General features: G+C 46.5%; 1 long non-coding RNA gene across 4 annotated transcripts; it reads left to right on the top strand.

The window, feature by feature from the left end:
• The first annotated feature begins 49 nt into the window (after nt 1-49).
• Nucleotides 50-14893, top strand: LOC101805254 (uncharacterized). 4 transcript variants are annotated; one of them, XR_011810111.1, is made up of 8 exons: nt 72-1704; nt 2265-2515; nt 5802-6275; nt 7458-7589; nt 8643-8793; nt 9771-9999; nt 13337-13502; nt 14271-14893. It is a non-coding gene; the product is annotated as an uncharacterized lncRNA (long non-coding RNA). The 4 variants fall into 4 exon arrangements; XR_011810110.1 differs by having other exon boundaries at nt 50-1704; nt 9771-13502; XR_003498057.3 differs by lacking the exon at nt 2265-2515 and having other exon boundaries at nt 50-516; nt 9771-13502.
• The last annotated feature ends 822 nt before the right edge of the window (nt 14894-15715 follow it).

The raw sequence follows: 15715 nt of genomic DNA on the forward strand, positions 1-15715 counted from the left end.
TATATTACAGCGGTATTAATTGCCTACACTGTTTATGTAGTCACACATTACACCTGCTATTTCCCCTAGGAATCTAACAATAGTAGTGTTTTCCATCCCAAACTGGATATGATGCTGAAATACCACACAGAAAAGGAATTTACGAGGAACAGGCCCGAGCTGTGTTAAACCAATGATTTAACATGACTTAAAAAGAAAAAAGCCACCCAGGAAAGCCGGATGATGAAATTTGCCACCGTTCAATTAAAAAGTCATCCTTTCCTGTTGTTCTGTGACCACTGGGCTTTCCAAGCTCACCAGTTTGTGCTGGGATGAGTGACTCACGAACCTGATAGGAAAATGCACCTGTTTTTAGCCAGAGGTTAAAGCAGCTCTCCAGTTTCTAGAGTAAACAACGGATGTATTTCTGTCCTTAACAGTTACCCTGTGAAGTCCAGGAACACAGGAAGGTTGGCAGGAGCAATTAGGTTTGAGCCAAGTTTGCTGAAGTCAGTAGAAGGTCTATGAAGTCTTGTGGTAAGATGCTCGTAGGTGTACATGGGATTTAGCCCATATCTTTTAATAGAGGGAAAATGGGAAAGAAAAGTTGGTCCAGTGACTGAGCTGGCTGTTGGGGACTCCCAAGTGCTGGAAGCTGTCTGGGACTTGTGTTCTCTCTGGCCCTGAGATTCCCATTTATGCACTTGGCCAAAGGGCAGCTGTTGGTCACAGAGATGTGGTGGCTATGGAGGCATTTGAGACTGTGAAACTGATCTGAGACCACAGTAATGGCAACATTAAAAGTGGCTAAAATATTTGGAAATGAGAATGTTGAACGTATCGCTATCATGGAAGTTGAGAAGTTCAATTAACTGGGAGTCACTTATTAATCCCAGTGTGAAAAATGTGATGGTTTTGATCTCCACTGCGGAGTGCTGAAAAGTGCGAACGCAACATCAGCTTATTGCAGGTCAGCGTTCAAGATGGTGTAAAAGCAAGATGGGCTTTAGCCTTTATTTAACTGGATTTAATTACATGCCTGAGCTTCAAAGTGCCTAAAGCCTAATGGTTGTTGACCTAAGGTCTGATTTAAAAAACAACAACAGTCTAAACCTTAAGCTTGTTTGGGAGACCATATGGCATGAGTGGATCATGTGATATTTCAGGTAGGATGTAAGGAAAAAAGTACCCAGTGTGTCCAAAGCACTTGCCAAGATTTCCATCTTCACTAAGAAGAATCTGGACACTGACCTTGCCTGCCCTCCATTTGTGGCTCAGGAGCTTGGCTGGGACAGATAGGAGAGAGGTTTTCCAACCACATCTCCCTGAGAAGTCTCTAGTGCCCTCACACTGTGGTGATGTTTTTAGAAGAAGAGGAATGCTTGAATTTTCAATCAAGTGGAAGACTCATATGACTAGGAAATCCCAAATAACCAAATTTTGGGAAAAGGTGCAGTCTTCAAGGGCTCATTATTGTCATTAAATTTTGTTTTAATTAGTGTTAGCATGTCAGATATTGTGAAAATTATCTATCTGTATTGCTGGCTGTGCTTGATTTCAGAGAACCCTATTCTTGGGCCTGGATAAAGATTAAAGTCTCCCTTTCTTCTTCATACAGTACAACATGGTTCCAGATAAAGTTTTGGAGAGAAACCATTAAAAAATAGAAACGGTCATAAAAAAAACCTGCTTGTGGAACTAAGACCTGACAATACATGGCTAAATGTAATTGCTTGTGGGAGATGGTTACGGGATCATTGAAAGTTTTTAAATTACTTAAATTACTTAATTATTGAATAAGCAGAACTGTTGAGAAAGGAGGATACAGCTCCAGTATGCCCCTACGTTAATGACCGCAGCATGGCTCTGTCCATCGCAGGAAGTCTGTGCCATATTGATTCACAGCCTTATCTAGCTCAGATGAAAAAGGTTGATGTAACAAATCACCAGCTGGAATGTTTTGAATTTCCAGTGCCTGTCTGGTGATTGGCATCCGCGCTGAGCAGCCACCCCAGGTGCTCCCACTTTGAAGATGATCAGCTCCAGACCCTCTCTTTCATCTCGGTCACATACCCAATTGAAAGGACCTTGACGTAACAGTGTCTGTTTCACATTTAAAAGAGAACTGCTTAAAAGCTGGTTAAATAATTTGTATGTGCATCTAAGAATGTCAAGGCTTTGGCCATATCAGTTAATTCTTGAAGCAACCCCGTGAGGTGGTCATTATCTTAATTTATATAGGGGTTCAGTGAGGCACAAAGAGTAAATGTTTTGCTTCGTGTCAGTTTTGTATCAGGTAAAGAATACCAGCCCTTACCAACCTCCATGAATCATCCCAGTGGGCTGACGAACATCCAGCTGCTTTGTCTCTGAACCATACAACTCATAAATGGCTTATTCTCATCCTCAACACCTTGCACCTCGTGCCCACTGAGTGCTACCAGGCACAGTGTGGTGAGGAAACCTGACGGGTTGCGCTGGTTCTGTGGTCACCCAGGGGAGATTTGTTGGCTCCTGCATGCAGCTCTGCACCCAGGTATGTTTATGGCATAGTCCTGGAGTTCCTTCAGCACATGCCCATTTTCTGGCACAGAGGAGACCCAGAACCATATTTATTTCTGTCCAAGGTCTCAGCCCCAATCACAGCTCCTTCAGAACCTCATTTTGTTGCTGCATGTTGAGCTGAGCTTCCAGCCGCTGGCTTTTCCCTCCACATCCCCTGGTCCTGGAAGTCCCTCATCATACTTCTCCCCGGGAAAGCTGGGGAACCTGCCTGTGCCTCCTGGGACCCCAGGCTGTGGGCAGCATCCCCCGTACCCTCAGTGACTCCTTGGGGCTGCCAGAGCCAACTGACTGTGGGATCAGGCAAAGACCAGCGCCAACACAAAGAAGGGGGCAGGGGACCCTGACAAAGGAATTTTTATTTTATTTTTTTACATTTTTATTTGAAATCTCAGCCTGCTTCAGCTGAAGGAGTAGTGAAACTATACCTTAAAACCATTCCTCCTTAAGGAGTGTGGAAGTTCCTCCAGGAACTCCAACGCAAGGAATTCATTTTGATTTTCTGCTATGGCCTTATCTTACTCATTTTACATATGGATGATCCATGCATGCCACCATCTCTCCAGCAGGCCTCCTGCTTTTGCTGTGCTTGAAAAATTCTCATCGTTCAGTTTTATGCCCTCAGCAAGTTGTTTTTCATCTGCTTGTACTTTATTATAGTTTAATATCCACTTCATCAGGCTGCATGTTCTTTTCCATCTTCCTTAAACCCCCTTTTTTCTTTTTACATCTCAGCAGTGTTACACGCTTTAATCACATTAGCTTACTTTTTCTTTTCCTTTGCATATTTTTATTTGATGCTGGGCCTGCGGTACAGCATCTTTAAACAACATTATATCATCTTCAGGTGCTTTACTGTTTTTAGCTTCTCACTTCAGTGAATTTCCACATTTTATGTGGTTCCCCTTCTTAAAGGTAAACATTGTGTTTGACATATTTCTGACAAGACGAGGTGATTCTTCCTTAGCTACGTCTTACAACAGATTCTGCCTGCCAGATGGGATGAACTCGAGTATAATTTATCCTCTTCCTGCAGCTTCTCTAATTGCTCAAAAATGAGACATTTAAGTTGCCTGAAAATGAGTTGCTCTGACATACCTGGTGAATCACATACAGATACAGCAGGATGAAGGGGCTTGCTTAAGGGGCTTACTTAATTGGGGCTTCATTTACAGAGACTTGTCTTCTCTGTTTTTTCACTTCAGCTCCGTCGTACTGTCCTACCTTTTTTCTTAACACAGAGATATAAAAGCTTCAACCAAATGGAGTGTTCTTCCATATTTCTTCCTTCCCACAGTCTTTAGTTTGAAACGCTCCTGCAACTCTAACTCCATAGCTCCCAGCTCCTTTCTATCTTGTTTACCTAGATCTCATTTTTCCTGTGTAGGCTCCATTTTTCCAAACAGCTTTCCCCTTTTCTAATGAACACTGCGTCGTCTGTAGCAATATCCCTGCAAGCTTCAAACATTTGTTTTGCATACGTAGAACTGTTTCACATCACTTGCCATTCAACTCCAGGCCTTGAAGCGCTCTCCCTCCCCTGCCCACTTGTGCTCTTCCCTTTGCCACAGTTAATAGCACAATCAGTCACGCTGGAAAGCTACGCCCCACTGATATTAGGAAATGCTCCCTGCTGCCTTGTAAATCTCTGGTGCCACCAGCAGCAGCCGAGGAGGAGGCATCCCGAGCAGATGGACTCCAATGCAAGTGAAATGAAAGCCACACGCGCTGCTGACCACAGCCACGTTGACTCGTGGTGAAGCTGAGCCCACTCAAAGCCAGCTGAGAAAGTCACCATTTGCTGTTCTGCTGGGAATTTTGGCTGCTTGGAGATTTCAGGCACATGCTGAAGTCTGACAATCTATCCCCCCTTTTATTCCCATCCCTGCCTGGTGTGGTTGTGGATAACTCCCCTGCCTGTGAGCAGCAAAGAGCAAGGCACTGCCTCGCCTCGCTGCCTTGTTAAACTGTACCTCTGACACTCAGAGTGCGAGACGGGGGTTTACGTATACAGAAGCTTTGTATTTACAGTGTTTGCCTCTTTGCTTAAATAGTTTCCTATCGTAATGCGTAGGAACTGATCAAAAGCAGGGTACGTGCACCTCCTGTCCCAGCGAACGAGATGAGCAGAGGCTCGGGGAAGGGGATGTGACACACGCAGCGTGTGCTTGCCGCGGTGCTGGGCTCCCTCTGATCCATCACCGCAGCTCTGTGCGTCAGACGTCACTCCAGAGCAGCACGGCTCTTTCCCAGGAGATAAGTGAGGGGTTTTTGCCTACACAACAGCTCTCCTGAGCTTTCCCATGCTGGGAGGGAGGGAGGGAGGAGATCCAGCTTCCTCCCTGTCCGAGCGCCAGCCCCGTGGGCCTGCCGTGGCACTGCTGGGAACATCCGAGGGCATTATGCAATTGTGCAGAGGCGGTTTTTTCATGCAGCCTGGCGAGGCAGCGTCTGATAATGGCTCTGCCTTTGTTTGTATCACACAATCGGGCTCACGATCTTCCCTCCAGTACAGGCAGCCCACGGTGTTATGTCCTGTACTTCTGCGATGACAGGCACAGGGCTGCACATAGGACAGGGAACCCGCGGTGCTTTCATCAGTGAATCACCTACCAGCTAGTTAGGCACAAATCATTAATGGTCTAAAAGGGCTGGAATAAGTAAGATCGGCTCCATTTCTGTGGAAGTGCAGATTGTGTCTTTTTTTTTTTTTTTTTTTTTTTTTTTTTCAGGAGGCACGGGAAACCCTAATTTTAAAAACAAACTTACCAACTTCGACTTCTGAGTAATGACACTGATTGCATTTTCCAAAGGTCACAGGGGAATTTTCTTCTGCCATCTCTAAAGGGCATGACAAATGTTCCTCTAACAAAGTAACGAATTGTTCAACACAATGCACTTAGCAATTACCTTGCCATAAAGGTATTTACAGCAGGTATGGTAAGATAAACCAGTTTGTTTCCTATTGTTTTTCAAAGGAGAGAAAAAAAAAAGTCTGTAACCATTTTGTGGTGAGTTTGAGGGATAAATATAATTTGATGTCTTCACTGAATGCTTTCATGGGTCTTAAAAGATATTTATAGCCTATCCCTTTTAAAGATCAGCAAACTTTCATTTCTGTATTCTGTGTACCTATTTAAATTTTATCCAAAAGCTGACCTTAAGGTATTCTAGCATTGCAAGGGTGATTAAAGTTGCCCATAATACATTAATTCAGCAGCTTTTGTGAATATTCATTCACATGTGGTCTTTATTTACAGGATCCTGAGCTAATTTGCCCAGTGTCGTTCTGCCTTCTGCATGATTCTCTTTCACATTTTGGGCACAGATTGGCTTTTAGTACGGTGGGCAAAGGAGTCAACCATGCAAGAAATTAGGAGCAAAGACTGTAGCACGTAACTAAATCTGGATTCAGCACAAAGATTACCAACATAAACCGAGATCAGTTTGGCAGGAGGAAAACCACCCCTGGACCAGCAGCAGCAGCATGTTCGCTGACCTGTGGGTTACAAGTGCAGTGTCACAGCAAACCCGGTTAGACGAGCGCTCGCCTGGCTCCCTGACCTCTCCTACTTGGCAGGCTTTTCTTCGCCTTTTTGACTGAGAGACCAACGTGGGAGTGAATGATGGAAACTAAACTGCCCCTCCAGCCCTTGAACTGCTCCCAGTACGTCCTGGTGCAGGTGCGCTGGCCAGGCAAGGTGAAGGAGAGGTCTCATCGCTCCAGCATGCGGGTAAGTACAGGCCAGGACAATCAGGCCAGTGTTTTTCACCAGCATGAAATAAAAATGAGGAGAACAGGGAGACACAGCCACCTTTGATGTAAAGGCTGTCTGTGGCTATGCAACAGGGAAGTGAGAGTACGTACTTCTGCTGTAGAAGAGGAGGGCAGTATAAGAGCTCTCTGGTTGAGCATCCCAGGAGAGCAGCTGTTTTCTTGGGGCTGTGGGCTCGGATATAGTCTCAGGCCAGAGACAGCATGTCCACAAAGGATCTCCAGCTTCTGTCTGAAAGTCTGGGTGAAGCGCTCCTGGCATTCCTGTGCAGGCAAATCCTCCCTCTCTGAACTTTCTTTGGCTTCACAGCCTTCTAGTAAGAGGGGAGATCTTGTAGGTAAAGCACCAAGAGCTAGATGCAAAGGAGAGAGGGTCTGTGGCTCTACCACCAAGGTCTTGTGCAACCTTGTGCAAATAACTTCTCATATCTGTGCCTACATTTCCAATCTGTAATATAAAAATAGCAGGACTTCTTCTCAGCCGTGTGCAGTAGTCCTAAAATATCTTCCATGGAAAACCTGCTAGTTATCGGGTTAATAGACAGTCTCACCCCACAGGGCACTTTTTTTCTCCTGCCTCTGTTTCTTCATGTTGTGCACAGGCTTTGCAATGACTGTCACGTGGGGAAAACCGTGATGTCTTTGTGTTAAGTACATTTGTGCCCAGCCTCAAAGCGTTATTTCATTCCTTGAGGTGGGTGCTGTTGTCAGGCAAATTAAATGTCCCAGTCCCCTGGTAATTATCATTAGGTAAGATTTAAGGAGAGCAGAGGAGGAGGTAAAGCAACTACAAGTGGATCCCACAGGGGAGGTCTGTGAACCAAGCTTATGTGAGCTTTAGGGCAGGGATGGGTGAGTAACTAGAGTAAAACTAACAATATAAAACGGTAAGATCAATAACTGTTTGCCCCAAATTTAACCCAACACCTTTTATTTTCATCACAAGACCAAACTTACCTTTTAAATCAGAAGGCTACGAGATTTGAGGCAGTTTTGCATGACCCTGCAGAACAAACCACAGATTTGGACGGAGCTAAAATGTTATTTGGGACTCAAGTCCAGCTGCCACCTGTGACTGTTTGCTCTACCCGTACTTCCCCAAGGTCTGGAGAAAGTTTTTAGATTTTTATGTTTACTACAGGCTTGATGTTCCCTGTATGGTACAAGGATTACTGCTTTTCTGTTCAGAAGGCTTCTTTGGAAATTTCCTAGCCGAGTAAGGAAGGCTGCCTTGGTCACGCCAGTTTTGACAGGAGAGCATCTGGAAATCCAGGTTGGTACAGGCACAAGCTAAGGAATGGCAAGCAAATAGCTGGTGAACGTTATACCAAAGAAATCAAGCGAGTGGAAAGATGTGACCTGGCTGGCAGTTAGTGGGAGGTTGATGAGGCACACGCATCCCAAAGAAAGCCCGGTTCCTCTGGGAGCCCAGGCCCAAGCTTGTTGATGTAAGAACTTGACACTGGTGGGATAAGCTGGATTTGAAGCTTACTTAAAGTGGATCTGGTAAACTGGAGTCATGGAAAAGAGCTGCTTGGGAGCTGGGGGGAGCAAACCTTTTCTTGTAGGCTCCAGCAGCAGGGGTGAAACGAAAGGGAAGGGCACTGGTGACGCTGCAGTGCTAAGGGCTCTGGGAATTGTGCTGGTTTTGCTTTTCCTCGCTTCCACCATCTTCTGTTCTCTCTGTCTCTGTTGTTCACCCACATAATTACATAAGATATCACCAGCTAAAACTGCATCTGCCTCCTTAATAGATGGCTCATTATCAAGGGAGGGAAACAGAAAGGGCAAAAGCTTTTGTGTGCCGACAGCCCTGCTGTAATGCACTGCCTTACAGGAGAAGGAAAGGGCGTAACCCGTTTGTCCTAATTTACAGCCAGATGTGCTAAAAGAACCAAGGTGTAATGAAGGTCAGTATGGCTGGGAATGGGGTGGAGGCGGTGCAAGGTTACTGTCTTGACATAAAAGCAATTTATTCTCCCATGAAGTCTCTCTCTCATTCGGCAGAACAGAGTAAGGCAGTTCTGGTATTTAAAAGTACTCCCACGGCTTTGATCTCTTCCTCCTTTCTGGAAATGTAAGCTTGCAAAGAGGGTCTGGCCCTGTCTGGGATGATGTACTGGGCCATGTGGTGCTGGCCTTGCAGGGGGGCATAGACAAGCCTGCTGCTCTCCATACTGCATCATTCTGGAAAATTCCCCTAATACCCTGGTTGCTGCAGCGATGCCAACACGCTGCTGCAGTGCCCGGGTACCCTGCCTGCTGAGAAGTGCCGTGAGCTCACTCCTTCTCATGACAATTTCTGTCTGCTTTTGGCCACACACAGGATATCCAGCTACAAACGAAAATTAAAAAGCAAATGGGAGAGAACAAGGTCTCCTGCCACAAATCCACCTCCAGGGACCCTGAGATGTGAGCACACGCAGCCACGCTTGCTTGAAAGCCAGCCTTCAGCCCTGCACATCCTTTAATGTCAGGTATGAGCCACTCCAGTCAGTATATTGTGGCAGCCTACTCTAGACAAGTTTTTCTTTTATCGATATTTAAAATAAGCAGTTGTTTTGAACTCAGGACAGAGCCGTGTTAGTGCCAGATATCTGGCCTGGTTTCAGTAGAGCTGGTGGCAGACGTGTACTGATGTAACCATGCGGTGGTGGGTTTCATGACACCGCCTATGCTGTGGGCTTCCCCAGCCATAAAAATCCATCAAATTTTGCAGCTGTAGTTTCGTTTCATCTCACTGTCTGCGTAACCTCCTTCTTACTTGATGTTCTCTATTTCCCCTATGCTTCCCGCGTAGAAAGTCTAAGCTTCCAAGTTGCGTTTTGAGAAAGTTTCAAAATGAACTTCTCCTTTATGTGCGATGTCCCTGGGTTTTGGTAATAAAATGTGCCAGGGGGCGGGGGGAGAGGGAAAGAGAAGGCTTCTCAGCGGGGGGGGAGTGCTGATGACTGTAATGAAGTCACAGTGTAATATTCTGCTCTGCTGACTTGTGCCTCCTTTAATTACTTTCTGAATCCCAAGAAGCCGAGCCATGCTTTGCCTGTTCATTACGTCCCCCGGGTTTGCTCTCCCCAACAAATAGGTGCCCTCCCTGCGGTCTCTGGAGGCTCTTTGTTGCTGCTCTGGTACATCAGATGTGTTTGCTCTGCGCTGATGTTTGTGTTTTCCGCACTGCTTGTGTTTTCTAATTCCTTGGAGCAGCGAGGATGCTGCTGAATTGTCAGAATCACCCTCAGATGCTGACTTGAGGTTATTGTCAATGGCCTCATTACGTTAACAAGGGATATTTTAAGAAATACAAAAGATGTGGCATTTACTTTCTCGGGAGAGGGAGAGGGCAGAGAGAGAATGAATGTGTGCAAATGAATGGACTTCCCCTGCAGTTTTTTTCCTACATCCCCCACAGCTCTATTAGAAGCAACTGACCAGCTCTCTCCCCTCTGTTTGCTAGCTGGAGCAACACTGGCCTCTGATTTGTGTGCTTGGCTCACCCGTGCATGCAAGGCAATGCAGCCCTTCCTCCTGAGGAGCTCCTCACCTCCATCCTGGGGCGTCTGAGTGCCCAAAATGGGCACAGCCTTCACAGACTCAGCAATGAGACACCAGCTTTGCATCTTACGGCAGAGGTGTGCCAAGGCTGCTCTAGTGTTCTTCCCTCCTTGGAGCCAGCAATAGCATTGGTGAGGCTGGAAAGTGAGGTGGTTTGGGAAACTGAGCTGGCAAAGAAGTCATGTTATGAGGAAAAAAATAATTTGCTATGTGCTTGTCTTCTGGAGAGACAGAGCAATGCCAACAGGAGGTACCTGTGTCCAGGGCTAAGAAAATGGAACCCTGATCTTCTCTGCCCTGATGTGCTCTCTCCCTTGAGGGAGAATATCAAAGGGGAGGATATAGCCTGCAAATCTTCTATCTTAAATGAAGAGGAGACCTTTGCACAACCCACACCTCTGAATCAAAGCAGCTCCATTCCCTTCCTCCCTGTTGTCAGGCCGTTGGGAGGTAGTTGGCACAGCACTTATCAAAGGAAATGTGGTCCTTTCCGTGAGCTTGTCTACTCAGTGTTATTGTGTAAACAGAGATCAATAAGGTGACACAAATCCTATCCTATTAGCAGCATTCAGCAGCAAATGAAGTACCCTTAAGTTTAGCATATTATCATTTCATGCATTTTACAGTTAAACTCTTAGATAAGATTAATTACTTCCAAGGTGAGTGTTAACAATTGTCTCCTCATAATTGAGTTTGGGACCAGTCCAGCACGGCTTTACATCACCAAAAGAAATCACAGACAATTTCACAATCGGATAGAAAAGCTTTATTTAACAGGCCTCATGTTTCTTCTCTTAAATTTTCCTTAAGACAAAAATAGCTCCCTAGAAAAGAGCATATTCAGCACTGATGGTGAACTTGATAAAGAACTTATCTACAGCTGGGGTTTTTATTTCATTTCTGTTTCTTCAAATATAAATATTTGAGGCACCCTGTTGGTCTTCTGAAGCCTTGTTTTCTGTCAGAAAACGGTGTTAATGTTGGATGGAGGGCCCAGATTGCAGTGCCTGTTCCTGACAGCTCTTTTCTGGACACTCAGCTGATGGAGGCAGTGCAAAGCAAAAGGGAGCATGCTGCAAGGAACAAGGTTCAGAGCTGGGCGGGATTTCTCCAAAGGAGGTGCAGCTGCCTGAGAAAGAGCCTATGACTGCTGCTCAGGCGAAGCACTGACGTTAGCCTGAAGTGAGCAGGCTCCCTGCTCTGCTACCACCCACACACCTCAAGCGTAGTTTGACCAGAACAGCTGCTTGGTTCTGTGGTTGTGCTGCCCTTACGATGTAAGGAACTGGAAGCATTACCTTTACAGGCTAATTTCCCCCACATGGGACAATCACTCATTTTCTTTCTCAAGGCAGTGTGCAGGGAAGTTGATTACTACTCATTGTAATCAACTTCCCTGCATAATCCCCTCATCGCTCACTGCGATGGGGGATGGAGCCCAAGCAATAAAAAGCCCACAGCTACACCCTCTAAAAGCAACAAAGAAAAGCCAAAATTTCAAGATGGGTGGTTTTTGATGGGTGGCGTGAATTCTGAGTCTTCCTGCTGCCTACATTTTTCAGTCCTGTGCACTAGAAGCCTATGTTTTTACTCTTGCTATTAGCTCATGAGGGTCTTAGATATTGCTCTGACTCTCAAGAAGATGAGTTTTCTGGAAAACACCTTATTATCACAAGATATAAGCGTGATACAAGATCTATGGCAGAAGCCTTGTTTGAGTTACTGGATTGTAATGCAAAAAACACAGGCGTTAGGTAGGAAGTGTGCAACTCCCTCGCAATCCTTTCCCATTTGGTGACGAGCTCTCATTTGCTCCCTAGTTACAAGATCACGAAGCAGTTGTCTTCTCGTTTCTGAAATATCAGCAAACCCTCCTCCACAAAACTGAAAATGTTTTGAATAATAAAATGAAGGGTGAGATTTTTCAGGCTTGGCTGAAAACGACCAGACCCCACTACGACGAAAAAGGATGGGATCTCCACCTTGTCAGGGTAACCCTGCTTGGGAGAGCATAGCTGGGACCTTTCAGCCTGTCATGTGCCAAGAAGTGACAGCGGCAGAGGACCTCTGCTGTGACTGCTGGCCGTGCAGCTGGATTTGTTTCAGAGAGCTCCTGAGCTGGTCTTCTGTGGGTGTCTGACTGCGTCTTGTTCAGATGCAAGCCAGTCACCTGAGTTAACATCTCTGCTTGAGAAGCAGCTGCAAGATTGATCTGTAACAGGACATAAAAGGCATTGGCAGCATTGTTTTACTGCAGAGTTGATTACACACAGCGTACTCACATCGCACCGCTTCACGTTCCAGGAGGTGTTTATCTCCTGGGTGAGGACTGGCACAGTGCTGTACCACGAAGCCTGGTAGAGCTGACTAAGTGGTTTAGTGTAATCCTCCTAAGAAAGATTGCTGTCCTGAAGGGATTCCTGGGAAGGTTCTCTGCTTGTACCAGGCTTTTAGATGGCTTTCAGTCAGGTTCCTGAGGGGCTTTTTGGAGTTTGTGCAGCTTTTCTGTGATGCAGTTCCTTTCCAAGAGTTCCTCTTCTCTCTGGGTTGTGGTTGGGTCAGCAAGGTTTGTCACAGGGCTTGAAAATAATTGGTGTCACTGTATGAAATAAAAGCCATTGTGTCATCAGCTGATTAAGCTATGTCTCTGGCAAGTAGGCCACTGCACCATCTAGGTACCTGGAATAAAGAGCAAGCAGGAGCTCCTCAGAGTCACAGTGTTTGAGTCCTATATCCTCTCCTCTTAGTTTGTTACTGGCCACACAGTGAAATTCTGGGTAATGTAAGAAATATGGTCCCAGTTCACAGATCTCAAGTGCAGGGAAGACCTTTGCAGTAAAATTACTAAGTGCAGTTTTCCAGTAGGAAAAGAAAGCAGGCACTCTCTGTGTTAGAGTGATATTGCTCAACTAAGGTCATACATGATAACAAAAATAGAAGGTTGTACACAACAACAAAGTAGAAATGATGGTAGCTGCAACACGAGCCTTGATGGTGGGGGAGATTTTAGTCCAGATATAAAGCATATCCTTGGGGCCCTGGCAAGGATGCAAACTTCTCTCCCACACAACCTCCGTCACTCTTGAAAAGCCAAGTTCTGGAATTTTAAAAGGCAAAAATATTACAGCAACAGCAACAACAAACATGCAAATCAGATGTTAAATGACTACTAATGATTTTATCAATGTGTTGTGTAAACAGGAGGAAGAGGACAGAGAAAGAAGCACTCAACATTCTTTGGGTTTATTTTTTAATTATTCAACAATTATCGATGAGACTAAAGCAAGCTAACATTGGGGTTTTGCAGGGACGTTTCGATTTTATAATGGAAAAAGCATTGCGGTGTTTGGAGGAGGTGGGCACGTGGACTCTTGCAGTACAAAAGAAGCCGACATAAGAATCAAGTTTCAAGACCCTGTGGGAAGTTAGGGTTTTTGTCTAGACAGCTAATTACAGCTTTTCTTGCAGGACTCAAACATTCAGGAGCACCTACAGCAGATTGCAGCATGCACTGGTTGGCATCCCAGAGCAGTACCCATGGGGTGGTCGCATGCCCATCCCATCCCACTGATGGTGCTCCAAAACAGGTACCCACCACGTGCTCTGCTAGGGCAAGCAGAGATGTGGCAACCATGTGAATGTATTGCAGGGGCTGTTCACTTTTGGCTCTCCAGCTCAGAAACAACCCAGAGGGAAGATCAGACAACTGGGAGACATAATTGCTCTGGCCACCCAGCTGGGCCACGCGTTGTGTGTAGGCAATGGAGCTGCCACAGGGAAATCGGGGCAGTTGGTGCAAAATGGCCAGGGCTCCATGTGTGCAGAACTCCTCTTGCTGCTGGAGCAAGCTGCAAAAAGCACCGAGCCTTGTCAGTTATTGCACTGACGTGTCATGAACTTTATCCTTTACATTCTTAAAAACCTTTGTATTTTACTGCTGCACTGAGAACTGTGAAAAATGCAGGTCCCTTTCCTCACAGCATTGCAAGTCGCTCTGTGGATCATCCTGTCCAATTTTTCAACTCTGCTCCCAAGCATTAAGATTTTCAAGCCTTTTCCCCATTGACTTCTCTCTGGGGCAGTTTTAAAAACAAAAAAGCTACGCGTTTTTCAGAGTGACTTGCTCCCCACCTTTTACAATTGTTTCTGAGCTGTGGTCTTCGCAACTGGTCGATGGAGCCTAATTAAATTGTTCAGCTGACAGACTCATTGGCTTCGTGCAGAGATATGCTGACCCCGTGGAAAATTTGAAGGTTGGCAAAGGTCACTAGAGAATCACTGACTTACCAGGCATGCCACATGCAGCACCTAAACGCACATATTTGAGCACAAATTTAAGTATTTTTTACTTTTAGTTTTTAGAAATCACGTTGCTTTGCTATATTGTCTGTGCTTTTTCTAGGTCTGGCCATTTTCTTTCTGTTGTTAAGAGCGAAGCACATCTCATTTGCTGAGGAAAACAAAAGCTCGGCTGGGATCATTACAGCTTGTGCTGCATCCAGGCCGCTGTTCGACCCCGTTTCCTTTGGAGATGAAGCCGGTTCGAGAGGGTCCCCTGGCCCCGAGCCCTGCTCCCCTTCCTGCCCATCTGCTGCTGTGAGCTGTGGTGGCCTCTGCTGTGAGCCCCGTCACTGGAAGGATTTTTGGGAGTTTACAGAGGTTGATTTAATCCTGGTACACACAGCTTCCCAGAAAAAAAAAAAAAAAAAAAAAAAAAAAAAAAAAAAAAGCAACCACCTAGCAAGTTAAAACAGATGGTTATCTGCTAGATTAGTGAGCTGAAGGGAGTCTTACAAGCCCCAAAGCCAACACAAAAGAGAAAATGGGAGCTTCATCCTGGAGCCGGGGATGCAGACGGGGATGATGAGCAAGACCTGGGGGAGGAAGAGCCTTGCCCGCTATCGGCTGCGGCAGGCTGTGGGATTGGCTCCACCATGACGTGTCGTTTCACTTTCTGTGTGCCATTGGGGTTGAAAATAGCCCTGCTTAAAAAAATAAAAACAGGTTGTGGCTTGGGTTTGGCTGGATTTTGTGTGCGCAAACCGTCAGCAGCTCCAGAGCCTGACCCCACTGCTGCTTATGCTGGCCCCAGCAGAGGAAGCCATTTAGGGATGGGGGAAGCAGCAGGGGAAGGAACTAGTAAGGAGGACGCTGCCAGAGTGAGCGAGGGGGATTCCTCGAACCCCTGTGTTGGAAAGCCGTGACATCAGCCACGCTGCGCAGCCTGGCTCTCGCTTTCTGTTCCTGCCGCGGCGAGCGAGGGGGATTCCTTGAGCTCTTGTGTTGGAAAGCCGTGACATCAGCCCTGCTGCACAGCCTGGCTCTCGCTTTCAGTTCGTGCCGCGGCGACGTGCCACCTACTGCACCCTGCTCTCACCAAAACCACAGGACCTGAGGTGTGTGGTGCACCCTCTGCTCCGTGTGGTGCTGCGGGCTGTGCACTCGGGAGCACGTCTGCCTGATGGCCTCCCCTGACGTGGCCGTGACGAAGGCAGCGGAGGCGCTGAGGCGAGCAGGGCCGCCAAACACGGCGGGCAGCTTCCTCTGAAAGCAGAGGCCATTGCCTCCTCCGCCCCTGACAAGTGTGGTGGCTCCGCTCGCACGGCCTTTGGCACCAGCAGCAGGTCCTCCCTCGGCCCACCAGGCCGAGACTTTCTGGAGGCTGCGCTTTAGCCAAGCTCAAGCTGTGAGGCTTGAGAGGAAACACTGGGTGAAATATCAAAGCTCACACCTTACAGGAGGTCGGACTACGTGACCTTAAGTCCACAGGCCTTCCCTCTAACATGGGAGCAAGCTCAGCTTTCATTTCACTGCTGGTTGCTGTAGTGAGCAGGCCCCAAAATGTTT

The sequence above is a fragment of the Anas platyrhynchos genome, chromosome 6 (genome assembly GCF_047663525.1).
Source record: "Anas platyrhynchos isolate ZD024472 breed Pekin duck chromosome 6, IASCAAS_PekinDuck_T2T, whole genome shotgun sequence".
Classification (NCBI taxonomy): domain Eukaryota; kingdom Metazoa; phylum Chordata; class Aves; order Anseriformes; family Anatidae; genus Anas; species Anas platyrhynchos.